The sequence below is a fragment of the Sparus aurata genome, chromosome 13, assembly GCF_900880675.1.
Source record: "Sparus aurata chromosome 13, fSpaAur1.1, whole genome shotgun sequence".
Taxonomy (NCBI): domain Eukaryota; kingdom Metazoa; phylum Chordata; class Actinopteri; order Spariformes; family Sparidae; genus Sparus; species Sparus aurata.
This window is the reverse complement of record NC_044199.1, coordinates 30,358,207-30,375,376: the sequence shown is the minus strand read 5'-3', so window position 1 is coordinate 30,375,376 and position 17,170 is coordinate 30,358,207. Positions and strand designations below refer to the sequence as shown.

The window sequence follows — 17,170 nt, the reverse complement described above, 5'->3', positions numbered from 1 at the left end:
ATAAATGCTAGATTCAAACCATAGTCAACAGCTTGGCAGCCTTGTCGCCTCATCCACTAGCATTTAGCTAAAAGAAAATCTGGATTTATTGTTCTCCATAAACTAATCTTCCATACGTGGACATATGACTGGTTTATGTGGCATCCTTTTGTTTTGACCTTCTGTTTATTCCTTAAAAGCTTTTTATGCTGCCACACATGTAGAGGAGGATTTTTCCAAAGAACTTGTTGAGGTTCTGAATGTTTTACTCTGATAATCTCACATATAAACTGTCACTGATTACTGTTAAGATACTTTAAAGATAATGATAACTACTCTAAATTACGCCTAAGACAGAGATGACTGCTGAATTCTTGGGTGTAATTTCGAGGCCGGAACATAAATCTGACCATGAGTGGTTTGTGGCTGGCCAGGTCAGTCGTCCTGTGGGAAAAGAGAGATGAGAGGCTCAGGGTCAATCTGGGCTAAGCCCTGCTGGTGCCAGCGGACCCCCCGGTTCCCCCGACAGACCCTGCGACAGTGCTGACATCATACCCGGGTCAAATACTGTCGATGAAAAGTTAAAGAAAAGGACTTAATGGTTGTTTCAGCTTGATGGGGGTCGCATGAGCATGAATGACGTAAGGTAGGCTGTCAAATTATGGATGTCATTTTCTTAACGATATAAATATTTCGAAACAGTTCAAACGCTGGAAATGTTTCTGCCACTCCTGGATATGTCGCAACTTTATGTTTCTTTAGGTTAAATTTACAGTATTATGTTTTGACAACACTGTGCTTGCGGTCTGGTTAGGTTTTGGCACAAAAAACACTTGGATAAGGGGATGAAAAATTCAGTCCCGGAGCTGATGTAAAACCAGGGGGAGGTTTGGTCCAACAGAAAAGATTGCTGGAGCTTCACAGCAAAACATCATTGCAGCATTTTCCAATTAAGTAGAGTAGCAGGGGACTTGTTTAAAATGCGAAAGGACAACCAAAACATATTGGCATCACACAGCTTGTTCGACATGATCCAGGACTCTGGAAGCCCCAAGATCCCAATTTGATTTGAAAATATGTTATTTACAGGGAAATATTCACTAAAGTGTTTGAAGGGGTGCACGAGCTTGTTGACCGTGTAAATAACGTCTTATTGGATCAATGTGGGATCTAAGGGCTCGTAGAGACTTGGATTACACTCGGTGAGCTGGTGTTGTTTTTTTACGTTTTAAAAGAAGTTTCCAGCTACTTCTGTTGTTTTCGGAGAACACTGCAATGCCGTTTTGCTGTGAAGCTTCAGAAATGTTTTGTGCACTATGAAAGGTCACCTGACTGTCCATCGGCACAGGGTGATTTGATAATTATTGATTTTTAATTTCTAGGTGACCTTGTCCGACATAAAATACCTGATTCTGTCCCCACAAACGCCGCTGGGACAGCGGTGGCGTTATTACAGACAACAATGCTGCCAAATGGTCGACCGCCGTTAAAGTCACACCAGTGCATATTTGTAAGGACACCTTTGAGATATTTCCAGACGTTTTTGTCACATCAAAAGTCAGTGTTTTTATAAGGAGACCTGCAGACATTCCTAAAAAGCTTCTGTGGTGACCAAAACGGGGTATTTTTGACAGGCAGTCAAACCACTGGCATCAGTTACCGTGGCCACGAAAAGAGGTATTTTAAGCCAAACCGTAATCTTTTTCTAACCCTAACCAAGTGTTTATTTGCAACTAAACCCAAGTAGAAGACATGTACAGCGAAGACGCAACATAAAATTGAAAAAGTAATCTTGCAACATGTAATAGTTTACAGTTTGAACTTATCTGTGGTTTTGCAGAAACAAGCCGAGCTAACATTTATTCCGGCGTTTGGGTTGGCTGATTTTGTCCAACCCTTGTTCTAAATTATTCACGTGTTTACTTTGTTTCAGACCTCATGTGACGACCCCTAACGAGATTTGAAAGAACTGGTACTTTGTGTTCGTCTCATTAATGCTGAGGAACCCGTTTGCAGACCAGAGCTGATGGCGTCGACCCGAACACGACTAATAACAACAGAACTTAACAGAGCTGAGTCTAGTAAAACTGAGTGCAGGTTTTGGGAGCTCGGCTCAGGCGCGGTGCAGCACCATTTTCCCATTCCCCGGCTTTTCCATGTCGACTTCGCTCTGCAGCCTCGCTCCTGAGGAAAAACAGACGCCTCCTCTGCCGCCGCCCTCCTTCTCCTCCTCCCCCTCCTCATCCTCTGCCGGCTTTCTTCTCCTACCCCCCCCCTTTTGCCCCTTGGGCTTTTTTTATGGCAGGGCTTCTAACACATGACCTCTGCCGTGCATTAGACTGCATGTACACGTCCATACACAACAAAATAAACAAGAACAGTGTGTGATAAAGTAGGAGAATGAGCTTTTGAATGTGAGCATTGTTACTCAATTCTCCCCGTGAGGCGAAACTCAAATCTCTGGCAGTTTTCAGCAGCGTTTTGATTTATCCCCTTCAAAACACATTTGTACTGTAATCCAATCAAACAGCAGCCTCAGAGAGTCAGAAATCATCTTTGCCTCGTGGAGATTTTCGTCCGCCTCTCTTCTTATTCCGCCTCGTCTGGTCGATCGCTCCTGCGAACTGTCCGGCTCGCCACCGGGTTATGCAGGATGACAAGCTGTAATTTGGTGTACACATTTACCTCATTTGCATGAGAAGCATTTGTGCTGCCTGCCACCGAGCTGAACGAATTAGGCCAGCGGTTATTCGCAGCCTAAATAACGGAGGCTAAATTATGAGCGATGCTGGGAAGTGAGGGAGCTCCTCATTACGACAGAGCAGGTTTTTGTTAAGTTTCCGGCCTCCAGTGTCTATTTGTGCATGACTTGCAGGTGCGTGACGTCAGTGTTGTGTTGAGATGAGGCTGCCATTTTGACTCCAAAAACAGCGAACAACCGACAAGCAGAGCGAGCGTCGCCCAACTGGCAGAAGTGATGCCTCCCTTTGACTTTAAACATCATCCCGATCTGCTGCTTTCTGAAAGAAATCCCAAAACGGAGAAGAGACTTCCAAAATCATCGGCGCTGCTGACACTGTTTCCCTATGAACCTCACTATCACGATACACAATTTTGCCTGCCACCTGCCGCGCATTCACCCCGGCAAAGGAAGATTAACTGATGATCCACCTAAAGACTAAATGTTTGAATGAACTCACGTTTTGTTCTGTGTTGTTGTTATTTTTGACTCTATCATGTTTCACGGTTATCGTGAATACCACAATATTGCGACACTCCTAGTTGGATCACAGCACAACTGAATCACACTGCTGTGCAAAGACTCAAATGGTTAAATATATGAGATTTGAACATTAATACTGCAACAAACCAACCAATGACTGGAGGGGCGAGAACAAAACCTTTGTGGTGGTTTATAATTTAAGCAACTGCAGGATGGGTCATATCAAGTCAATTTTAATCACAAACATATCACAAATTCGCCTCAAAGCATTTCAGGGCTGATGCCTTTTATTAAAAATCAAGGAGATTTAAAACAGATATTTGGGGGCCGATGTTCATGTACAGTAAAAATGTAAATCTTTGCGTCAAAATTTAGACCAACCAGTGTTGAAAACAAGCAGAATTTACTCAAATGCCGTAATCAGGTACAAAAAGTAGGCACATCTTTAAATTAGCTGATTTCATCTGCAATCTGACAGAAAAGTCACAGATGCCGATGATCAGAATATGCTGAACATCTGCCCTGAAAATCCGCCTACACCTACTTCGCAGTCTGTACAACAGATGAGACACAGGAAAAAAAAAAAAAAAAAAAAAAAAAAAAACTTGAAGGGAAACAAAACCGCAGCAGATTTCTCAGACTGTAGACCAATAAAGCTAATCTCCTAAGTAACAGATTAGTTTACGTTCAGGGACGTGCTTTAGTGTTATACAACTTACAGTTTAGCATATTGATTTACAAGTGATGGCTGAGGATGCTGAAAATACATTTGATCACCTTTAATGTTCTAATTTCTAGAAAAGATGCACACATGTATCATTAGAGGAATTTATTTTGAAGGGGTTAAAGACAGGACGGTCCTGACAAAAGGCTACAAGTGCCACTACCGCTAAATATCAATATAACGTTTTATATTTGCAGATTACCTTTTAACGTAGATATTTAGAGTTGGAAAAAAAATGTAACTGCCTTTGCTTAGTCGCTAATTGTTTGTTATATTCAGGTTATAAAGTTAAAATATTAAACGGACAGATGTTCAACAGATGTAACAGTGAGTGTGAACAGGGCCTTCAGGAAAAACAGAGCATTTCTCTCTGAGTTTACAAACCGTTGCTGCTACTCTCCTGATGTCAGGTGTTCTGCTCGTCAAGACAGAAATCAGGCAGCAAATTTCCCCCAAACAAAGGAAGATTAAAACAAAGCGGAAACAGCACTTCTGGATGTGTTTGAGTCCGGTACAAACAACTTCTGTGTGGCGTAATTTTATTGTTTTGAATTATAATATAGGCCCGATGTGACTCCGGTCCGTTCCCTAACCGAATTCTCTAGTTGAATTTCTCCAGACCTCCGTGAGCCCGAGAGGACAGAGGACTGCACGCGAGATCACATCGAGTCATTTCCCCCGTCCTGACGATCGTCACAGCCAAACACACAACATGTGACAGGTAGTTTATTCTCCACTCGGGTGGTAAAGTTTTCAATGAAACAGCAGCGGAGGGCACCTGCTGACAGCGACTGAGGCTCCAGTCGAGCCCAGAGTGACGGTGGCATCGAGAGTTTACAGCTTTTATCATCCTGGAAGTAGTTTTTACTTCTAGCGGGTCAAAACGTAGACTGCAAACCACTTAAATAATTAGGTACCAGCTCTATATTTTATGATGCTTGACCTTTAAAATGAAACATATATAATGAAGTTTGCAGACTCGGATATTGAATCTTAGATAAAATCCTCTGCCGGGGGAAACACACGAGACGCAGCAATATGATGAATACTGGAGTCTTGACATTTCTGAACCTCAAACATGCGAACGCCTGGTTCACTTTAAAATACAAACTCAACTTTGCCCCTGTCAGTTTGTCTTGTTTAACTTTCTTAACATTCCATACTTGAGTCATTTTCTCTTTCTGGGTTTCTGTGACAATGAAGAGAGTAATAAGCAAAATAAATCCAACCAGAGGACACTTACGAGACCACGATGATCGAAAACAGCAGCAAAAAGTGCAAAAGTTGTATCACCTAATTTCATTTGGATTTATTTAATATTTCAAAGTTGTAATAGTCACAATAAAAGTAAAAGAGATCTTGCTAAAATATTACTTTGGTTAGGGTGACAGTAACTCATACCAACTTGAGTTAAAGTTTCTGATATTCGTTGTGATTAATATTAAAAGTACAACTAAAAGTAAAATATACATACAGTATATTTACATGTGCTACTATGAGCCAGGTTGGTTATTGCATCTGATATTCAGCATCTTTCTAATTTTCAGAATCAGTGTGATTGTCTTTCTTTCTTTCATTCTTTCTTGTTTGTTTGTTTGTATACAAATAATACAAATTAATACACACAGGAGCAACAAAAGACGTGATGGAAAGGTGTAAAAACCCTGCACTCTCCAGTGCAAAACCACACAAGTCTAATTAAAAAGAGAAAAATAAATAATTAAAAGGATCGGAAAGAAAGAAGAAATAAAAAGCAAAAGAAATAATCTGTACGATATCAGATATACATATGAACAAGCAGCCAGAGTTGGTGGGCTGCTTACAAAAATAATTCATGAGGAAAACATTTGACAGCCTTCGTAAATTAAACCAAACTGTAACTGAGACGTTCGACTGAGTCTATAGTTTTTTCGGGTGGAATCAATATGAAATGAACGACAGCAGGAACATTGTTCATGACAGACTCTGTACTCGACTGAGCTGATAAACAGAACAAAGGTTCAGATGATTGAGTTTTATATACGCAGATGATTCTTAATGCTCGTTATGGAAAAATACAACTACATAAGTAAGAAGGTGTTTAGTGAGACGAGTTACAATAATGTATAATCTGCAACTAGTAACTGAACTGATCATATAAATGTGGTGGAGCTGAAGTATAAACTAGCAGAAAACGTACAGTAACTAAAAAATTGTACTTGCTGCACTGCGGTATTTGAGTGATTGTATGTAATTGCATTCCACGTGTAAACTGACTATTACTTATATATGTGACTGTATTGAAGATCAGTTACCTAAAAAAAGACTGTACATTGTAATAAATATAAAAGTGTGTATGCTGACAGAGGTCACGTCCTCCTGTAATCAGGGTTTAATGAAACAAAGAGGAGTTTACATTTCACATTCAGTAGCTGCAACCTTCGGTCACGCAGACAAATGATGTGTCATTCCTTGAACCTGCGCGGTGAAGGTGATGTTTCATCTCAGCGTGAGCTGCAGGATCGCCTTATAGATTATTTGATATGATCGAGGACAATTTGACTGCTGTCTGTTTTCAGTCTGCTGCTTGTTCCTTTTTAATTAAAGTTTTTTTTTTTATCGTTTGTTGTAACTTTTTTTATTGTCTTATTTTAATGTTGTTTGTGTCTTTATATGCTGCTGTCCTGCTGGGACGTCGTGAACAGAATGAGACATTCCTGGTTACATGAAAACAATAACATGTTGTGGGTTTTTGATGCTGAATCTTTTGTAGCCTAGCTTAAGACTTAATGTCAGAATATTTGACTATATGTGATCGTGGGGAAAGTATGTATTTACTCTCACACAAAACAATGAAAACAAAAGTAGCGAGCAGTTTTGGGATGCTGTGAAGCAGCGCAGGACCCGACGAGGTCGTGTTTTAAGGTTTGATTCGTGTTTGGTTTGGTCCATCTTCACTCTCTGACTCTCTCCTGGGAATTGTAGCGACAGGCGACTGATTGAAAGGCACCGCTACCTCGATTACACATTTTTGGGGTTTGATCATCACTTAAAACATTTGGGTACACAACTCAGCAAAACATATAACAGAGGTCTACTTGTTTTTTTTTGTTTTTTTTGACAGAAATGTTACATATCATGTGTTTCAATCAATAAATGAAGGGGGAAATGCTGTTTTTCATTTCTGAGCGATGTTGGAAGCAGATCTTATGAGTGAGGTAATACATCTTTTTATCTTTTTTTTTCCAGCTCTGAAATGTAATCAGTTAACATGTTTGAGAAAACGATTAAAGACAGTTTTTTACTCTGTAAACGTGGAAGAAGCCCAGAGTTTGCTTTGGGTTGTTTGGTTTAGGATTAAGCTTAAGTCGCTGTTTCTCAAACATTCTTGTGCAGACATAACTCTGATCTGTGCGCGACGTCAGCTCGTATATTTCTCTTCTGTCTGTCAGACCTCATTTTAAGTTACATCTCTAAATTTGAAGCCACTTATGATGCCAGTCCTGTATCTTCTCAGGAGGGGGACGCAGATTATTGGTGAATTTCTGCTCTTGTGTGCTTCAAAACACGATTCGCCGATTTCAGAAAACTGATGGATGTGGAAGCGGTAATCTGTGCTGCTACCAGGCATCATGCTGTCGATATTTCTCCTCATGCTTTGCCTTATTTCGCTCCGGATTATGATGTAGTCTCTCAGCTAACAGGGACCTCTTCTCTCTGAAAGATGCGTGTGTGTGCAGACGTGAAAGCGAGTGTTTGCATGTGAAAGTGTCTCCTCCTTAAGCCTCCTCCTACGTTATATATCGTTTATTTGTGAGGAGGATTACAGCATTTCGGAGCCTATAATCCATTCTCGGTTCTAAACACGCCCACCCTCCTCCTGTCGCCATGCAGGGCCCGAACTCTGAACCTGCGGGCTTCCCTTCGCCCGTTCCCACCACCCCCACCTCCAAACACCTCGACCGCCCCCGCCAGGCTGCGGTGGAGATAGGGCGCGTTGTTTTACGGCGCGATCCGTCTTGTATGTCTCAGCCAAATCCTATTTTTACGGCTTGCTTATACATTCCTGCAGCAAATGGTTTACATACCGAGGCAGGGAGCCGTCCTAAATCAGCTGGCAGCTCCGTGCAGCTGGGACAAGGTGGAAACCTTGTCATCAGCCCGCTTCACCGGGCGATTAATGAACCTCAAATTAAGATAATAACATCTCGGTCTGACCCGGGGCAGCGGATTACATCACTTCCACGGAAATTCAATTTTGACTCTTGTCGCTCTCAGTCAGTATTTACCCACCTTGTATTTTTCTCGCAGATTTATTTGGAGAGGGGGCCCGTGCCCATTCATGAAACTGGTGGTGTGTTTTCTCATTCTCGTAGGGTCCTTCAGTGCCGGTCAAACACCGCTGAGTGAAGCTGGAGAGGTTGTATAATGAGCAGAGGAGTTAGAGGGTGATGACTCTGCCATTCAGAGCCCCGAGCACAATCTGCGCCAGTGTTTGAGGCGAAGGCCCTCGAGTGCAGCCACACAAATCCTCTGTTACCTCCTCTGTTTTAAAACCTTGTTTCATTCATGTTAGCAGCTCATAAATGGCCGCCCACCGCCTCAGCAAAAACAAGCTGGGGCCCTTCGGTTTCATAACATGCAATCTGCTGCGGGGCCCCCGATCCTCCCTCTGGATATTTTTTAATAGAGGAGGTTATAGTTTGATAGGAGGTGATGCTGAGGGCAGCTGTTTCTTCATGTGATGTCACACACTGACGAGAAAATAGTCTGTCAGCAAACTCAAAACTAATTCTCATAAACTTGCGTAAGTTATCATAATGTGACAGCGCGCTTTTTAGTTTATTGGTAGTGCAACACAAAAGTACATGGGTCAGCAGGTAAAAGGGGTTTAATGGTCACAGGCTCAGGGGCCAAAGCCTAAATCCAGAGTCTAACAGCGAGGGGACAGATTTAACATTTCTAGCTTCAGAGTGAAAGATCTCAGAAACGGAGCCTAAAAGATATCTTCTCAAAAGATTAAGGATGAGACAAAAATAATGACTATGATAATGTCGTGTCACTTTCATAATGAGGCCATGTTAACACAGACTTAAGTGTTGCTTTCGCTGACGGCTCCGGGAAAAAATGTGGCCCAATTATTGCTGCAATCTAATAAAACATCCTCCTTCAAGGAGCTGCACTGGTCACTCAAATACATGCAAGTGCACATTCCTGTTAGATTACATGCACGGCGTATTTCTACTGTTTACCTCATGACCGTTCTAACCACAGACAGAATAGTTGCCGCTGCGATAACTTTCCAGGGAGTATTACTAGCCGTGGTGCAGTGTTGGTGTTTGATAATCCTTCAGATTCGTGATTTCTTTTATTTAATTTTCCTTAAAAAACACAGCCCCACCAACGCAGCTTTTGTATTCTCATCCTGTACTCATGTCATATCATAAAAACGTAGGAACACTCATCCACTTAGCCTCTCAGTTAATGGTGGCGTTAGTAAAGTATTCAAACAAAAGCGCTCAGAACGATATAGCTCTGTAGTTTGTTCGCTCAGTTCAACACTCACTTGGCTTTTTTTGTCTAATACATCCAAAAAGACAAGTCATGAATGTGCCTCAGTTTTAAAGGGCTACCCAACGTGGCTGTTAATACTTACTGCTGTAGCTGTGTGCTTGTGCTAAGGTTAGCCGCTAAATGAGTATGTTACTGCTGCCGTGGCTGCAGCAGCTGTGCTAACTGCTACTGAACCATATCCAACTACCTCCTGGGTAACTCATATGTTAGAAAACGCAGCTGTCAAGCTAGTACTTTTTGCATTGGGAAATTCTGGCGGCATTTTGTCTGCCATTCTTGGGCCGCTAGCTCACTAAAAAGATTTAGTAACACATCCGCCTGGTTCTGTGGAAGACTGCGGTCGTGTGCAATGAGTGCAGAGTGTAAAAGAGCACAGGCAGGCGGGTGCAGTCTTTTTTTACAAAGGCTGAAAGAGACAACTGGATGGACATATTAGAGGCCTGCAGCAGCCACTGACACTGGAGTGACGGTTAGAGATTGTCCATAAATATAACCCCCCAAAAAAATCCTTCAAGAATAACAACCCTAACTTTAATATTCTGAGTCTTATCAGTCGTCTCTGACAGCCCTGATGCTGTCAACAAACTGAATATAATCTAATATCAGCACTAACGCAATCAATTTAGCTAATCAACGTGGGCCAACACACTGTTTGTATCTGGTTTCACTTGCCAGACTGCCGCAATCATGTAACATGATTAAAAAAAAAAACTAATTTGATGAGAACACAAGGCCATCTTATCATCTTAAAAATCCATGGGAATACTGTATTCATGCTCCAAAGTCTGATTTTTCTCATGACATAAAAAAAAATGCTTGTTTACATCCTGCACCTGCAACTCTCAAGCTAAAAGCTAGCGCCTTTGTCACCTTTCTCTTTATTGATGTCGCCTTAATTTCCTTTGTGGTGTAAAATGTGTGTGATAGAACGAAGATATTAAATCCCTTTACACCTTTTTTAAAATCAACAGCGAGTAAATGACAAACGTTGATCAGAGTGTTGACGTTTAACTTGCAACTTTGCATTTTTCGTCAAGCTAACAGCAATTAGCAGCACAGTAAAGCACATGTACTTGTGAGTCAGTGCACAAATAAGCCACAAATTGTCTGTAGACAGATTCCTGACTGTAATGCCGGCAAAAAATGAGACACATAATAAAAAGCTTTTTATGGAATTTGCCAATTCCGACTAAGCAATTTATAAACCTTTTGTATAAACGTTTTTGGTGTGTAGTCTGTAATTTTCCCACGAGCTGCAAAGATTAAAAGTGCAAATCACTCCATTCACAGCAGAATAAGATACTATAGATCATATTGCACAGTTTATAGTGCTGTCAAAGTATTACTCAGTTTTTTAATCCTCCCTCTCACTCCCGAAACTCCCCTCTGCTGTGGTTTTCCTCAATGACGTAAAAAGAAAAATAAGTCCTACAGTTTACGTCTCAGCTTTTTTTCCCCTCCTTCTCTGCACCCTCGTCTTACCTCCAGAGGAATTACTTTTTCTTGCATGTGGGAGCAAAAGAAAAAAAAAAGTTCTTAAAAGTCTTATGAGTGAAAAGGATGTTACCTCATTAAAGACGCGGCCATAAATCTGTCTCCCTCTTCAGCAGCACCGTTCCACATCTGGCCGTTCACTCCAGCCACTCATTGTTGCTCATACTCGCTGAGCCCTGGATGGGATTTATGGTCCATTCTGCTTGTGTCACATGTTGTTTAGTCCTGCTTTCCTATCAGCGATCTCATGCTGGTACCGTCCAGTCTGATGTTTGGGATGGCAGCCAAAGCGTAACGCTCTCTGCATCAAGATAGTCTGAGGCTGTCACTTGTGAAGTTGCTAACTGCTGCTGTCTTGGGTGATTCTCCGCCGGAGATAAGCAGGAAGCAACCTGGATGAATAACGTTCAAATGAAAAATATAAATCAGATTCTCTTTGAAGGCAGCTTGTATTTATGTGAAAATCGCAACACGGCGTGAGTCACGTTTTCAGCGTTTTTTCATTCAAGCCAAACCAAAATGTATTCATGATGTTTAGGTAATAATATAACTCCTTTATTTTATCATTTATTGATGTATCAGCACATTTTTAAGATCACTATTTCTGGTTTGTATGCACCTAGACATATTTCTGTGAGCGCCCTACAGAAAGTGATGGTACTGTACAAAAATAAACAAAACATATAAATGGACACAAATAAAAAACATGATCTTGTCGGAGATAATAAACAACTTTATTTAAACGCTTCCAAAGGTTTTGAGCTCGGTTTCTGTTCTTCTTCCTCTTTTTTTTTTTTTTTTTTTAATTATATTCCTTGACCTTAGTACACTTCAAACTACTTTAAGCACATGTTGGATCATCTAATTATGTCAGGAACCACAGTTTCCACAACGAGCCCGGTTTCTGTCATCTATACCATATTGACATTCCTACGATAGGTGTCGCATCACATTCATGCTACATTCATATGAGCTGGAGTGGATGGTGGTGGTGTCAACCCAGAAACCACTGTTCAAAACTCATTTCATCACTTGTAAGCGTGAAACCACTAGATATTTCCAAGGAGACATGAGACGTTGAGCACTTCTAAGCCTTCCACGTGGCCTACAACAGCCAAAGAGTGATTTCATAGGAAACCAACTCTTAGTTCTATCCCCTCCCTCCCCAGCCTCCAGATGATTGACACATCATGTAGCCAATGGGACAAATCCATAAAGATATTTTAATGGGTTATAAAGCCCCAAGCTTGGAAATAATAAAAGTTTATGTCATTGTATGCAACCTGCTCTTTGCATAGGCTGTTTTTCAACCAAAGCACTTGTTTTTGACTATTTTATATGCACAAAATTCATGTTAAAAAATAACTATAATTAAAAATGATGAGGTCACAAAATGGCTTTTTTTTTTTGTCAGATGTCTGGATATTTCCTCAGACAAACAAGTGTTCATTTTCAGTGATATTATTATCTAATTTGAACTTGGACAACGTACAACGGACCCATTGTGTTTTCCAGTTAATAGGGGCATTTACAGGTCACATGCAGGCTCATTTTTACATTAAACGTTCCGGCAAGAAAAGTAAATTTCAATGACCGAAGCATTCTGACAACTGGAGGTAAAAACAAATCTGACCTTTAAAAAGAGCCCAAAATGATGCCTGTAAAATTTTCAACAGCAGCTTTGAATTCACTTCAGGCTGGACTGTGATAACACAGCACATTTTTGTGCTTCACAGAACCCACGTTTTGGATTATAAAAAGATAAATAAATTAAAAACAATATGTGGCTGGGCCTGTCTTCAGAAGGACAACGACAGCATCATCATTATAATGCCTTAAAACAACCTGTTCATGGTTTCTTTTTTAACCACAATCGTTTCCTTACCGTAACCACATCTTGACCCAAACTAAAATGTTTTCTAATTTTAGCATCCCAAACCCATTTCCCTAACCCTAACCAAACCTTAGCCATAGCATCGTCACCTCGTTAAACAGATTTATTTTCCTCCAGCAGTGATTTGTTACTTTGTTTGAAGTTTTGCAGTGAGGGTCATCCAATCAGAAAACACCGGTGGTGTATAAATTACCTGGAAGTCATACTTGAGTAAAAGTAAATATGTTACCTTAGTAAAAGAATGAATGGTGATTGATTAAGATATATTAGATTAGATATATTTAAGTGCCAAGAGAAAAATTAAAGTATAAATGCATTTTCCTGAATGTATATACTTTATAGTATGGGTCAACTGATTCATCAACTATCAGATCCGGTATTTAGCATTTTTCTAAATATTAGAATTGGTGTTTTTTTATAATTTCATTACTGATATAATACTTTAATAATAAAAAATACATTACTTATGCTTTGATGCATTATGTAATCTGCACAGTAACTTGTAGCTAAAGTTATCACATGCATGTAGTGAAGCATGGAGTATGGAGTAGCAGAAAAAGGAAACAGTCGAGCACAGCATCAGTCCCTGGAAATTATACTAAAGTAGAGTAACTGAGTAGAAAAAACACTTCTATGAGTCACAGATGTCATCATTTGTTTTGGAGGAGTTTGGGGAATTTACAATATTTATGAAATGATAGATGAAAAAAGAGTTAAACTGTTTTTGTAGGTTCTCTTTTAGTTTCCTTGAATTGTTGACTTGATGTGATCTTGTGTTGTTGTTGTTCTCGTACCAAACCCGGGAAGACTAGTGACCATTTTCTGAAAGCTGACGTTCATCTGGAAAAAGAAAACAAAAAAACAATGAAAATGTATTTTATTCCAATAAGTTCGAATTTCTCTCTCTGCGGTGCATTATGTCATAAACAGACCGAATTAAACTGTCACATAAGTAAACAAACATTTCCCAAACCACCTCTAAACAAACCATCCTCTGACTTACATTACCACAAAAATAATACAACTTTCTAAGTTTATAAAAACCTAAAATGACACAAACCACAGTGACTGTGTTCTCCTGGTTTGAAATAAGTCTTTACCTTTTGATTTTTTTCTCTCTGGCTACTTCATAACCAAACGTGGATGATCCCTGCGGGCATCCACTCCCTGCTCCCACGGTCTCTCACAGCCAATAGATCAGTGTAAAAGCAAACCTGTGACGTCGGGTCATGATATACTGTGACTTGACTTTAAGTGTGTGTACAGGTCGGAATCTCTCTGTACGTGCAGACAGAAGCACTGAGGTTGTAGGCCGACACACAATGCCAGACGCTTCCAATTACATCCCAGTATCTGTCAGGGGGCCTCCGAGCTTTGGCCTTTATGAAAACAACGAGCGGCGCAAGAGCACGCGAGGCCGCTGCCGTCTGGACGGCACGGATCTGCCTGGGCTGCAGCTCTCAACACCCGCACAGGAGCTTCTTCTGCCAAGATTACAGACGCAAAGTCGTACAAATGGTCTGGAATCTTTACGTTTTAATTTGTGGATGATTGTCTCTTTTTTTTCTTATTTCTTCCTGTTGTTTGTGTGCCGTCAAAAGCCCCATCCACACAGAGTTTTTCCCCAGATAATCAATTCAAAACCCAACAATGAGGTGTTGCATTAAAAAGATGATTTGTACAGACGGCCACAGCGACCACTGAGGACACTGAGGTCATGTCCTCTGTAACGTCTCTGGCTTTTGGGGGGTTTTAATGACCTGAGGGGGAATTTATCTCCGTTGACTCTTAGAGGTCAAAATGAAAACTAATTGAAAAATAAAGTGATTTTGTTTTTTCTCCACTGTGTTCTTGTCATTGCTCAGAGGTGGGTGGGACGTAACAAAGCACAAATACTTTGTTACTGTACCTAAGTATATTTTTCAGGTATCTGTACTGTACTTGAGAATTAATTTTGACTTTCTCAAAACGTTTTGACTTTCTCCTCCTTTCATTTTCAACACAGACTCGTTACATTAGCTGAACGCGTTTGAGGGGAATAAGCTATTATTTTTATTATGCATCTTTGCTCGTCGCCCTCCCAAAATTGGCGCCCATCATGCGCGGCAGACGTAGCGAGACCAATTCATGTAAAAGACGTTAGAAGACGGAAACAGACAGAGAGGGAGACTGGCACGGGGAGAAAAGGCGCGTTAATGTCTCGTATCTGCAGAGACCCTGCAGCCCTCTGCCTGGATTTCCTTATTTTCTCACTTTGTTGCTGCTCGGGACGCTTTACCAACCTAACGTGTTGCCAGGGAGCTAAAATTTGCAGAATATGTAATTTAACAGTTAAATGTTTACATAGCATGGTGAAAAAAAGTCAAGATTTTTGAGGACTCTTGACATTTAACAGGCAATGTCTGTTTTCACCCCTGACCCACAAATCCCCAAAGAATTAAACTTTAAAAGCTTTACTGAGAGCAGTTTCACATATTGTCTTTGTATCAGGACGCAGGAACAAAGAAGCTCTGATAGGAGCAGCTGCAGCTGATTTTTCTGAAGAATTGACTCCTCAAACTGAAAAATCTAAAGGGAAATCAAGACTAATTGTGATTTTCATCAGTGTGACTGAACAGTTCTTAATTTTAAATCTCGAGGTTATTGAGCTAGTTTTCTCAAGTCCAGTCACAGAGACAGAAGACGTAAAACGAGACGATATTTTTGAGTTGAAATGATTATTTATAGTGCATTGTGTATCTGCAAGAAACACAACATGGACCAGATGCTGTAGTCTCCTCAGAACTGTCACCTCAAACTAACAAAACAGATCAAAAATACAAAAAGAACAATCAAGCATGTGTTCAGAAATGAGCAAAGGGTTTTTTAGTTCTCTTGTTTTAGTGAAATGTTCACATTTATTTTGTGTTCTTCCTCCTGATTGGATGCTCATCCTCATGCAGGCACCGTCCTCCCCCTCCATCGCCAGAGGGAAACATAAACTCATTCATCTTGATGATCACAAAAAACAAGAGCGATCCATCTCGCTGGAGATGAATGGGCTTCTGCAGGGCTGGAAACGTAATAAAAGCGGCTCACTAATGGTGTATAGTTGTATTAGGACCTGCTTATAAAAGCCATGAGGCCGTTGTGAGACAGGCAGGGAAATACAGCATCATTACAGCTCAGCACAGACGTGGATCGGCCTCTGATAACATTAAAGCAAAGCTTCCTTTGTGTGGCGGCGGTCTGCTCTCCACCACTGTAACTGGTTTTGGCGTGAGCCAGACGAGCAGCAGCTTTGAAGCTGCAGCGCGTCGCAGCGGTCGAGCCTCAGCTGATGGCGGTGCAGCTGACAGGATGAGTGTGGCCTGTTTGAACTGGAGGTGCTGCTTACTGTGTGATGTGATTAAAGCCGCATCCAGAGAGGAGCTTAGTCCTCTAACATCGTGAGCTGAAGAGGCTCTGCTGCAGGTGATTAAACAAACAAAGTGTCATGTTGGCAACCAGAAACCAAGAGCACGAATATTAGATGGATGGAAAATTGTAAGGTAGATCCTCATAGTGGAAAAAACCTTAAAGTAAAACACCAAAAAGTCACAACATCAGATCAGGAAGCCAAATCAGTCAAATTCATCTTCAACTTTGTTAATTGTGTTTTTTTTTGCTTCCTTTTGTTGTCAAATTTATCACCCTGAAAATAAGAGTGTAGGGAGCAGAAGAGAGTCTGTGAGCGTAACTGCACAAATGTGTACGAAAAGAACAATTATACTTAAATTAATCTTTCCGTTTTATGGCGGATGGCAACTAGCATTATGGTGCATCAACACCACCTAGTTTGACAAGTGAGAATGAGAGTTGGTTGGATCTAAGCATACGGCCTGGTTGGGTGGCCATTATAGAACATCTCAGTAAAGGAACAGTTCATCTAATGAGCTACTAATCTAAAAGAGTTAGGCCCAATCCCGATACAACCTTGTCCCCAACCCCTCCATTTGTACACTCACCTCTAGGTGTAGGGTGTCCCGACTGTTGTCAGGATAGAGGGGTATGGTGTGTATGGATAGATTACAAAAAAGCGTGGAACAACCGCGACTGGTGTGTCTCAGTAGCAAACTGTCTAGCTAGACTAATGTACCATAGCTGATTTGTGCATTACAGCCACACATTTTCAAATATTTCAATATCACCTTCCCTCCTAAGATGTCATATGAGGCCTGAAATGCAACTAAGGTCCAGTAGTGAAGTTGCTGCACTCTGCGCCGCTCCCGTAATATCAGTGCAGATGGGCAGGGCGGGAGCATGGGCGGATAAAGTTAGCTTA

The 17,170-nt window shown here is 40.9% G+C and overlaps 1 protein-coding gene across 1 annotated transcript in view; it reads right to left on the bottom strand.

Annotated features, from left to right (window-relative positions):
- The window catches only part of LOC115593610 (histone H4), a 68,000-nt gene that overhangs the window by 9,731 nt on the left and 41,099 nt on the right, over nt 1-17,170 (bottom strand). Inside the window, exon 3 of the mRNA XM_030437198.1 lies at nt 11,047-11,365. The gene's annotated coding sequence lies outside the window, so the exon portion shown is untranslated. The remainder of the gene's footprint in view (nt 1-11,046; nt 11,366-17,170) is intronic.